General features: G+C 41.8%; 1 protein-coding gene across 1 annotated transcript in view; it reads left to right on the top strand.

Moving 5' to 3' along the window:
• The window catches only part of TACR1 (tachykinin receptor 1), a 138,989-nt gene that overhangs the window by 100,618 nt on the left and 25,948 nt on the right, over positions 1-12,423 (top strand). The gene's annotated exons all lie outside the window — the stretch shown is intronic.

Genomic DNA, 12,423 nt, shown 5'->3' with positions numbered 1-12,423 from the left:
TGCATTCTGCATAATCAAAGGTGGGGTGGTATTTGAAGTTGGGAAGGAATGGAAGAGTTGGGAACCCGTGAGGATTGGGAAAAGGTAATGCAGAATGTGGACATTTAGTTGTTTGCTACAGTGAATGTGATTTAAACACTCTTGTATCACCTTGTAAGATCATCAGAGAGGTCTTTGTCTCCCTCTCTCTCTGTCTGTCTCTGTCTCTCTCTGTGTGTGTGTGTGTGCATGTGTGTGTGTGTGTGTGTGTGTGTGTGTGTGCGCGCGCTTTTGAGAGAACTGGAAAGTGTACTTAGTTCTGCATCTACATTGAGTTGGAACAAAAACAAACACCACATGTAGTTTCAGTTTTGCAAGATGAGAAGAGTTCTGGAGATAGGTGTTTGTTGCATAACAAAATGAATGTATTTATTACCACTGAACTGTAGGCTTAAAAATGGTTACGATGATAAATATTATGTTGTGTATATTTTATCACAATTTTAAAAAAAAAACTTTAAAACACAACATGCTGATGCTACACTCATCTCCTTGTTTAAATTTCTCCTAATAATCCTAGGAGGTAGATGCTATTGTCCTTATTTAATAGATGAAAATAATTTGTAAATTAAGGCTTATAAAACTTATGTAACATGTCCACAGTCATACATTAGTGAGTAAAACAATGACTTCTTCCCCATGTGTCTGCCTTCTGCCCAACTGCCAGCATCAAGGAGCTCCTAGAGGGTACAGCCCAGCCCATGCAACAGTCAGGTGTCAAAGCCAAGCAAGAAAAGGCAAATGGATTCCTCTCTTTTGGAGTATGACTCAAAATTCACCTCAGACCATGTACTGTGCCCAGGTCTTTCATTCATAACCAAAAGTAATATAAAAGAAATATAATACAAGAGACCATGTCAAAGTGGAAAATGGACATGGGCTTAGAAGTTAGACAGACTCAAGATAGACTCCAGGCCCTATCTCACTGATAGTCATTTAAGCAAGTCTGATTGTTTTTTAAGTTCTGAGTTATTACTTTCCTCATTTGTAAAGTGGGTATAATAGTACTTCCTTTATTGGATCATTGAGAGAATTGGAAATGGTGTAGTTGAAGGGTCCTCCCATTTCTGAATGGGAGCTGTTGTTGTTGTTGATGTTGTTGTTGTTGTTGTTGCTGTCGTTGTTGTTGCTGTTGTTGTTGTTTATGGACGCTAGTATCAAATTGCTTTAATCTCTTAGAATGTGAAATCTGGGGAGGACTGGAATATCATCTAATTCAGCTTCTTATAAAATGGAGAGATTGAAGTTCAGAGTGGTTGGATAATTTCCCAAGGTCACCATTGAGTAATGGCACAGTTAGGAGTGGAGGCTCAGTGGGAAATTATTTTTCTACTTCCAAGCACAAAAGAAATGGAAGATTACAATAAGTAATTCTATCAAACACTGAAATGTGTGAGAAATCAGAAGGAGGCAGAATCGATGCAAACCAGAACCAGGAAAGAAAGTTGGGCCTTGACTGGAACTTGAAGGGAGAATGGAATGCTAACAGACAGAGGGGATGCACATGCTGAGTTTACATTCTAGCAGAGGGGAGCAAAAAAAATAACAACAAATAAGTAAATTATAAAACATGTTAGAAGGTGAAAAGCGCTATGGGAAAAACAAAGCAGGGTGGAGTGAGTGGAATGAGAGAACAGGGGAGGGTAAAGGAGGGTCCCACTTTGCAGTAGGATGGTCACATCATTGAGAAGTGAACTTTGAGCAGAACTGAAGGAGGTGGGGAGTACATTTGTTTTAGCAAATGCATGCGATGAGTCCTCATACCGTCCCTCTGGACAAAGTGATACAACGCAGACAATTAGATTAACAGTAATAATAAAGATTTGATGGAGGTGAGGGTGGTGATGAGCTGCCATATTTGGTGCATTCATTTTAAGCCAGACTTTTTAAGCCATTTAATGCTGTGCTTTCTAGAAACTTCTTTTTCTTTTTTAGTATTCATAAAACCCTTAGAATGCACTCTGGTTGGGGGAGGGGGGAGGGTGGGACATGCAGTGGTAGTGACAAATCCAAGGCCTCCAAGCCCAGTCTCCCCTCACTGCTTCCAGCTCCTACACTAAGAATTTAACTTCTTTTGGCTTGGCCTCACTCGCTTAATCTGTCAATTAAGACAGTGACAGCTTCTGTTCCCAGCAGTGTGTTCATGTGTTCATACAATTCATTTCTCTAAAACTTGCCAAAGTAAGATCTTCGACATATGGTTTCATTTGATGAAAGGGTTCCATTTATTTTTTTTAAGTTTAAAACCATCGCCCTAGTGTCTGTGGTCTCTTACAAATCTGCAGATGCCCTCAAGCTGGAGCGCTGATTTTCTGGAGGGAGCTCTGAACCAGCCAATGTTTCCCCATAATCTCAACAGTGTGCCTGTCTGTTTTCAGAGAGGTAAGACAAGAGGAGACAAATACAGGGTTAGAACAAAGACGCAGCGTCCACACATTGATACGATCACATTTGGGCAGAGTCCTGGAGGAGATGAGAATGAGCTGTGTGCACACTGAAGAGTTGGCATTCCAGGCAGAGGACACAGCAAATACATAGTGCAGAGGAAGGAACATTTTTGGCATAGTCCAGGAACCAGAAGGAAGTCAGTGTTTGCAGGAGTGGAATGAGCAATAGGAGAGCAGTAAGAGGGAGGTTGTGGGGAGCAATTGCATGGACGTCACCTACACTCTCAGCGGGTAATCCACTGAAGGATCTTTTTTTCCTCCCAATTTTATTGAGATACAATTAAACATATAACGTTGTATTAGTTTAAGATGTACAGCATAAGATTTGATATATGCTTATATTGCCAAATGATCACCACAGTAAGTTTAATTAACATCTATCTATCACCTCACATAGTTACAAATTTTTTGTGCGTGATGAGAACATTTAAGATCTTACTCTCTTAGCAACTTTCAAACACACAAAACAGTATTGTTAACTATAGTCATCATGCTGTACATGACATCCCAAGGGTTAATTTATCTTATAACAGAAAGTTTGTACCTTTTTGACCACCTTCATCCATTTCTCCCACTCCCAGCTCCCGTGTCTGGCAACCACTGATCTATACTCTGTTTCTATGAGTTAAATTTGCATAGATTCTTTGGGGCGTTTGGGTAGCTCAGTCAGTCGAGCATCTGACTTTGGCTCAGGTCATGATATCAGAGCTTGTGGGTTCAAGCCCCACATTGGGCTCTGTGCTGACAGCTCAGAGCCTGGAGCCTGCTTCAGATTCTGCGTCTCCCTCTTTCTCTGCCCCTCCCCCACTCGTACTCAATCTCTCTCTAAAAAATAAATAAAACATTAAAAAAAATTTTTGATTTATAAATTTGTTTAGATTCCACATATAAGTGAGATCATATGCTCTATGTCTTTCTCTGATATATTTCACTTAGCACAATGCCCTCATGGTCCATCCATGTTGTTTCAAATGGCAGCATTTCCTTATGTTAGAGGATCTTAGCAGAGAAATGGCATGGTGGAATTACATTTCAATAAGATCATGCAGAATGCAGTGCTGAACTAGGGACTCAAAGGCAGAAGCAAGGAGAGCATGACAGTCATTCTGTAGAAAGATGGCAGTGGCTTGGGCCAAGATGCTGCCTTTGGAGGTGGTGAGCAATGATCTGATTCCTGATATATCTTTGAAGGGAGAACTAGCATATGAAAAATCTTGCATTTATGCATCAGGTGAGCCATGAGGTATCTTACTGTAAAAAGTGGTGGCAGATGCCATCTCTGGAACATGAAGAGCTCTAACCAGTGGCCTTATCTGAAACTCTGTACCAGGCCCCCAGCCCTGTGTGCTATGCCAAAGAGAGGACCGTATGATGAGCTTCCAAGATAGCTCGCTGAGCCTGTGTTGCCTTATGCGGGTGCATTAAAACTAGAAACCACTACGATCAGATGGAAAATTGCCTCCACGTGCCCTGGGAGCTCGAAGCTCTCCGTGGGAAACTGCCAGACTAGCTTAAAGATGGAAAGGGAGGGAAAAAGCTGAAAGCAGCTGGAGCAGAAAATTACAGGGAAAGGGGAGAAGATTTGAAATGCAAAGAGAAGGAAATCTCAGGGAAGGAAGGAAAGTAGCTTGGACCAAGGAATTGAAAGGGGGCAGTGACTGGAAGTTTGAGAGGTGCAGGTTACACCAGAAGTCCTACCTTTTCCATATGTTTGCTGGAAACTGACCTAGCTACCCCACCATTGCCCTAAGGTCTATAGCCTTAGGGGTCCCCACCTGATGGAAGAAGGAAGGACCATGTGTCTCTCCACCCCCGCATCCCAGCCTCACAGTCAGTACCCCCACTAGGGCTATTCCAGGCAGTCTGCAGGGGGAACAGAACAAACACATTTATAAATTTATTCAACAAATAGCTATTAAGTCTCTACAGCAGTGAACAAAACAAAAATTATCCTCATCCTCCAGGTGCTTGAAATCAAGTGGCAAAGGCATCAAATAAGCACACAACTACAGAAACCATAGGCCATCAACTGTGATGAGCACTTTGAAAGACTAGCCCAGGCCTGTATGAGAGCAAATTAAAAGGTTGGAGGTTTCAAGAAAGAGGGGCTGTTTTGGGAAGGAGCTGCTGCCTAACGAAGGAGGGAAGAGGATCTCATTCCAAGCTGGTAGCACTGCAAGGAAAGACACTAAGGCTGGAAGCAGTAGGACAGGGACGAGAGCCAATGCCAGCGAGGGTGGCTGGAGTGGGGTGCAGGGGAGAGTGGCCTGGGGTGGCATGTCACACAAAGCATTGCTGGCCACATTGAGGGTTTGGGTTTCGCCTATCCACCTGTCACTAGAGGGGTGGCTTGGAGCCTCACACCACAGGACCACACTACAAGGCACAGGTCAGAGAGAGAAGCAAGGACCCAGGCAAGGCAGGACTGCAGATGAGAGAAGCTCATTCCACCACAGAAGGGAATTTCCCTTGGAAGGATTCCCAAAACATCCCTGGATGTCTGTCGCTGGGGGTTGGGAGGGTCAAGTTCCTTACAGGTTCTCTATGTAACTCCATGTAGCACTTTGCTACATGAAAATACCACAAACAGGAAGTAGGCGATTGGAATCCTAAATCTGCTAGAACTGGTGACAGATATTTAAGCAACATCCTCCAAGGGAATAAGACTCGTTTAAAGAACCAGGTCTCAGCAGGGGAGAAGTGCTAAGTAATGGCAAGGAGATGCGCAGAAGTCCAATTATTTACTGTTTAAAATGGCGAGGGGTGGAGGAGTCCATGACAACCTGAAGACACAGCTGGGTAAGTGTTAACTAACACAAAAGAGAGTTTAATCACACATCTCTGCTTGAAGTTGTTTATGACTGATAGGGCTTCTTTAGGCAAAGGTTTTAATTAGTTTCGATTCGAATTTACACTTCTACAGCTTCTCTCAATAGTAAACCCTATCAGATGTGTGTGGTGAATGATGATCATTCTCTGCAACCATCTATTAACAGTGTATTCCAAATACACCAGAGAGATAAACATTGTTTTGCAGAGGGAAGTTTGCAAAGGCTTGTCCTTGGTAGTCCTTAGGGAAGAGCTACTGGGATCTCTTTTCCTGGATCTGTGACCAAATTGTCTTACTTCCTCAGTCTAAACCAGCACTGCCCAATTAAAACATAATGTGAACTATAAATTCAAAACACATATATTATTTAAAATTTTCTAGTAGCCACATTTTTTAAAGTAAAAAGAAACAGATGAAATTAATTTTAATAGTATATGTTATTGAACCTAACATATACATAGTAAATCAATTTAAAATTTATTAATGGACTATTTTATATTCTTTGAATGTGGATATGGGTGTGTGTGTGTGCATATACTCTCCTCAAAATCCAGTGTGTATTTTACACTTACAGCACAGCTCAATTCCTGCTGCTCCTATGTGGCCAGTGGCTACCATATTGGACAGGATGGGGTCTAGACAGTGATGGTTTCTTCTATCAGATTGAAGTTTTCATATTTTCCATGTCACAGTGATAGTGACTCTCTGCCTGTTGCATGTTGAGCTGACGATTTCTTCTGCCTGGAAAAGATGACCCTAGAGTATCTGAATCTTCCATGATCACAAACTCAAATGACAAAGCTGAATTAAACATTCCTTCCCTTTTGAAACTTCCCCATTTCTGATTCTCTTGGCCTCCATTTTCAGCCAGTGTTTTATTCCTGTTTATTCTTCCTATGAAGCATCTCTCATATTTGTCCTTCCCCTATACTTCCAGTACTCTGACTGTGTCCTTTCTCTCACACATGGACCATTGAAACAGTGATGTAATCCCCAGCTACTCAAACCTGGCATGCTTCTTCCAGGGAATATAATGAAATGGACTGGGGACATGAAACTCCCCAGTGTTGTTCGTTCATTTATTCATTCAGCAAATACTTATTGAATGTCCACCATGTGCCAAGTGCTGTGCTTAGCCTGAGAATAATTCACACTTTTTAAAACTGGCATGATAATCTTCCAAGAGTCAGTGATAAATAATTTAAAAATTTAACAGATACAAAAATGTATCATGGAGTAGAATATAAAATCTACATGAAATTTGGAGATAAAACAAGAGGCTTGACATAAATGTCTAGGCTTGACATGCATAGCTTTGGGCTATGCCCTCGGGATCCCAGGAGGATACAAGTTCCCAGTTCCTGTGCTGCAAGAAGCAACTTTGATCAAAAAGTCTAAGACCAGTAATTGTTCCTCCTTCTCCATTTGCCCTTTCCTCAACCCAAACAACACAGAGCTGTCAGAATGAGCTTGCCACAGTTCTTGTAATCACTCTGTGTTTAGCTGAAGGGCTCTTGATCTCTAGAAGTTTGAGTTTTAGGGAGACAAAGCTAACATTTCTGAAACTATCATTTCACAATTAAATTCTCAACAGGGTTGCCAACTAGTAATGCCCATGTACACAGTATGTTCTCTGAAAAAAAAGTTGTGCATGTTGATGGTGTGGATAGAGTATTCTAAAGGGACCAGAAAAGAGAAGTGATTTTATGGGATGAAAAAATCTGAGAAGTCTTCATAGAGGAGGTGGCACTTCAGTAAGATATAAAGAAATGGTCAGGAATTTAGCCACATGGGGAGTAGCAACAGTGGTAGAGGCTGGAAGGAATCAGCAATAACTGACTCCAGCCAGGTCACCTCATTACCTCCAAGACTTGCCTCAATCATTCATGTGCCTTGGAATTTTTTCCCGGCCTTGATGGATACATCAAGGCAAAATTCAAATCCCACCTCCTAGAGGAGATCCTCCCAGGTGCTTGCAGTTAATTCCAGTAAGAATTAGCTTGCCCCCAATCTTAGTGTCCCAAAGTGTAAGTAACAGACATGTTACAACCTTTTTGGCAAGATTGGAGAGTAATGACTTCCTCCCGTGCTGTGATCTGTGGTCATCAGCTTAATTACTTCAACCCCAGCTTCTGACAATCTTCTCTGCACCTTGTGATGCAACAGCCTGCCTGAGGTGATGCAGATGCTTAGGAAATGTTGATCTCTCCCTTCTGGAACTACCTTAGCACTCAGATCTGCCACTAACATTTGCAGGCCAAAAATAAGAGTGCAGCCACTATATCCTGTATAAATACTAACAAATTATAAATCAAGCTAATAAAACATTAATTAAAATCTCTATCCTCTTATCTTGAAAACTTATACCTTAATAAGGACCTGGAGGCCAAGTCTGAACCTTTTAATCCTTGGAGTTCTTTGTGGGAACGTGGCCTTGCAGGACAGCCCAACCTCTAGCTCTCAGCCTGGCCCACTTCCCTCCGCACCCCTGCCTCTGCCCCCTACCCATGTGACACCCCAATCTCTGAACCCAAGCTCTGTCCACCCCCAGCCCCCAAGAGCAACCCCAGGTGCCTTGGTGCCTCCCCAACTTCTTGGTGCCTTGGCCACCCCAGGCAACACAAGCAGCATTGTCCATCCTTGGGAAGACCGTCCCAAAGCAAGAGGCCCACACAGGCCCTAGAAGTAGGCTGTAGGGAATTCCAGGGTCCCAAGTACATCAGCATGACAAGGGTAAAGGGGTCACCTGTGGGCATGTCTTCTTGACTCCAAGAAAGGCATAGACTCTTCAATCTGTGTAGGTGGGCCTGGTCATACAAGGTCCTATGTGTCCTAAAGCATAGGGCACAAGATGGTGACCCCCTCTTCCCCGGGCATAAGGGTAGGGCTAGCAGCACTAATGTGCTTTCCCTTTATACAATTTCACATCATTTATTATACAGTCTTATTCTGTTTCCTGAGTGTACATCATATTTCTCTACTCAATGGTAATTTCCCCCAGGGGCAGGCTTAGTGCTTCTTTGTCTTCCTACCAGCACCTGTGGTGGGATGGGTTGAGGGACTGATGCATTGATTGACATGCCATTGTTCTCACAAGCAGTCTGTCAGTGGCCTGGAATCAGGGCACTTTCCCAATTGGCTTTGTGAAGAGGATTCCTCCCTGGCTCCTCCTGACTAATCCATCCATTTTCATGGCACATCCCCTATTTTCGCATTCAGCCCCTGCCCACAGCTTCCCTCCTCCAACCTTCCCCATTCAGGTATTACACTTCAGGAAGTGTTTCTTCTGTGTGTGCTAATCCATCAGCTAGTTGGGCTGAGTAATGATTACATCAACAATAATACCTGGTGCCTCATTCTTTTTTTTAACTTTCCTAAGTACTTCACATTGGTTATTTCTACATATCCTCCCCAAAGCCCTCAAAGGTAGAGATGTTCCTATTAGCCCTGTCTGAAAGTATGAAAGGAGAAAACACTCACTCAAGTTCATAGGATTGGTGAGTAAATAAGCCAGAATTGAAGTTCTGGTCTTCTGACCTCTAGAGTAAAATGTTTTCTTCCCTAAACCAAGTGATGGCTCTAGACACCACATCAGTTTCCTGAGCCTCCTAATAATGTTCTTGTATGGTGGGTAATGCAACATATTTCCAAAGTTCTGAGTTAAAAAGACTATAAAATGTAGCTATAACTGGCCCAATGGGCCAGTGACTGTGTAACTATTAAAAGTCCAAATGAATAGCTGTTTCTGAGCATACCAACGGTGACAGGTGCTCAAGGGAAGAGATGATGATCGTGTGTGTGGGAGTGTGTTTTCATGTATGTGCTCTGTGTGTTTTCAGCCTTTTGGGGATCCAATTCAGGGATTAGTGACTGAGCACTACATTTTTCTTGCTCAGAACATTCAAAGAGACATTCAGTGTTACAGCCATTTGAAATGTGCATTATACTCTTATAAATATTTATAACAACTTAATTAGGAAGTTCTAATTGCATTTCGATTTCTAATTTCAGTAAGAATTATCTCTGTCCCAATCTTAATATCCTGAAGTGTAAGTAATAGACATGGAACAATCTTCTGTAAGATTGGAGAGTAACTACCTCCTTCTGTGCTGTGAGCTGTCAGTATCAGCTTAATTACTTCAAATCCAGCTTCTGGCAACCTTCTCCGCACCTTGTGATGGTAGCAGCCTGCCCGACATGACATGGCTGCTTAGGAAATGAAATGGTTTCTCCACTTTCAGTCTTCTTCCCTCCAGATAACCCCAGAGACAACCATGGTATCCATCTTCCAGAATGTTGCTACAACTGGGACATCTCCCTGAAGAAAAATCTCTCAGGATGGATGGAAAAGATTTACTTTATAATGAACAAAAATGTATTAGGTCTAGAAGCACAACCTAGGCTTCTCCTGAGATATAAATAAGTCTCATTTGAACATAGAGGGTGAGGCAGGATAACATTCCAGAGAGCGAATGAGTATGGAATGAATGAAAACAAAGAAGGAGAAAATCACAAGGCATTCTTGGCAGCGAGTTGTCCACAGTGACTAGAGATACCACTGGTACCACTGGTGGAAACAGTCAGTGAGAGATGAGGCAGGAAAGGCAGGTTGGACAGCTGGGGACCAGCAGTGGAGGGCATGAAGGACACGGTAGGTGGTAGCACTGGCTCACGGGCCAAGTTCAACATTTGAACTTTAACCAGGAGAAAGTAATCCAGGTTGGGGAAGAGAAATCTGGAAAGAATAGGGAAGAAAGCCTGGAGGGGAGAGACTAGACACAAAGATACATGCTAAGAAGACTTATTACAACAGCCCCTTCAACTATGATGGACAACCTACAGTAGTAATCATGTGTTGAGACAGAAAGGGATGAATAGGAGAATGGGAGTAAAAAGCTACCACATGGAGCAGGTGTGGGACTGACTTTGGGTCACTCTGGAGAGCAAAACTAGGACCAATGAATGGAAGTGACATGGAGGCACTTCATGTGGCTTCCATGTAAAGATAAATTCAGGAATAATTACTACTGAGAAGTAATGGTACAGGCTGCCTTGTGAAGTGGTGAGCTCCCTGTCATCGGTGGGGCCTCAAGTACAGACAGGATTTTGATGCTTTGTTAGGTTTGCCAGAGAGCTTGTGGATGTATGGTTCAACATCTATGTTCACTACACTTGAACTTTAGAACTATTTTGTCACATTTTCCCCTTATAATTCTGAGAATCTTCAGGATTTATGATGGAATAGATTAAAAGATGTTGGGAAGGGGAAGACGAATTAGGGATAAAGAGCTCTCATCTATCCAGAATCTACAAGAGGCAAGTCATGGTGCTAAGAATTTTGCACACAGCATAATTATCAGAAAAGGAACAAATGAGTTACAGTTTGCTTTTCTGATGCCCAAAGAAGATCTTTAGTTCCCCTGAATACATCCCTACCAGGGTCCTGGTTACACCTCTGTGCTGCCTCCATGAGGTTGGAAGTGGTTGAATGGTGTGATTGAAACAGGTTGGGGTAGAACACGGGAAAGCAAACCAAGATGACATTGGATATTCTGCTTGGAAGGAAAGGATCTTAATAGAAAGGAGAAATAATAAAACAGAGGCAAGAGGGAACTAATAGAAATTAAGTTTTTTTTATTTTAAATAATATTGGGTTTTTGTCAAGCCCTTATGTGAGCCTGGTATTATGCTAGGCACTTTATTTTTTATTTATTTATTTAGTTTTTTAATTACTTTAATTTCTTTATTTAAATTCAAATTAGTTAACATACAGTGTAGTATTGGTTTCAGGAGTAGAAACATCTCTTACATGTAACACCCAGTGCTACTCTTTCAGGAGTAGTTACATCTCTTACATGTAACACCCAGTGCTCATCCCAACAAGTGACCTCCTTAACACCCATCACCCATTTAGCCCATCCCCCAACCAACCTCCCCTTCAGCAACCCACAGTTTGTTCTCTGTATTTAAGAGTCTCTTATGGTTTGCCTCCCTCTCTGTTTTTATCTTATTTTTCCTTCCCATTCCCTATGTTCATCTGTTTTGTTTCTTAAACTCCACATATGAGTGAAATCATATGATAGTCTTTCTCTGACTGACTTATTTCGCTTAGGATAATACATTCTAGTTCCATCCACATTGTTGCAAGTGGCAAGATTTCATTTTTTATCTCTGAGAAATATTCCATTATATATAGATATAGATATAGATATAGATATAGATATAGATATAGATCATATAGATATATAGATACAGACATCCAAAATTTGTATGGAACCCGAACAGCCAAAGTAATGTTGAAAAAGAAAACCAAAGCTGGAGGCATAACAATTCTGGACTTCAAGCTGCATTACAAAGCTGTAATCACCAAGACAGTAGGACACTGGCACAAAAACAGACACATAGATCAATGGAACAGAAATGGACCTACAAATTGTATGGCCAACTAATCTTTGACAAAGCAGGAAAGAGTATCCCATGGAAAAAAGACAGTCACTTCAGTAAACAGTGCTGGGAAAACTGAACAGTGACATGCAGAAGAATGAAACTGGACCACTTTCTTACACCACACACAAAAATAAATTCAAAATGTATGAAAAATCTAAATGTGAGTCAAGAAACCATCAAAATCCTAGAGGAGAAAATATGCTAGGCACTTTAAATGAGCAATCTCATTTGCCTCTCAGAAACTCCTATGAGGAGAACTATAACATAATCTGCACTTTATAGATACATAAACTGAGATTTGGCAAGTTTAGAGATTCACTCAAGGTCACACAACTTGCAAATTCATGCAAAATCCATTACTCCCAACCCAAATGAGACAATAACCAAGAATCCAAATGGAATCTGGACAGGGACACTGAATTTAATACTGGGCCTCTTAATTATTGAGTTTTGTATTCATGATCATCACAACTTGACAGCTCCGAGCCACCATTCTTCCCTCCATGAATCCTCTGAATTTTCAGTGGACTCAGGCTGCCAAGAATTTAGCAGGTGAATGAAGAGAGCAGGGACAGAGTCCGAGTTATTCATCACTATACCCCCAGCATCCCAGACCTGTTCCACAGTAAATGCACAGAAAATGGCAAATGGGTGAAGGAA

Source organism: Lynx rufus, unplaced genomic scaffold, assembly GCF_022079265.1.
Source record: "Lynx rufus isolate CCGP_SWC_20201006 ecotype Redwood Valley unplaced genomic scaffold, mLynRuf1.p SCAF_8, whole genome shotgun sequence".
Lineage (NCBI taxonomy): Eukaryota > Metazoa > Chordata > Mammalia > Carnivora > Felidae > Lynx > Lynx rufus.
The sequence above is the reverse complement of the archived record's forward strand: the minus strand, read 5'-3'. Positions and strand labels throughout refer to the sequence as shown.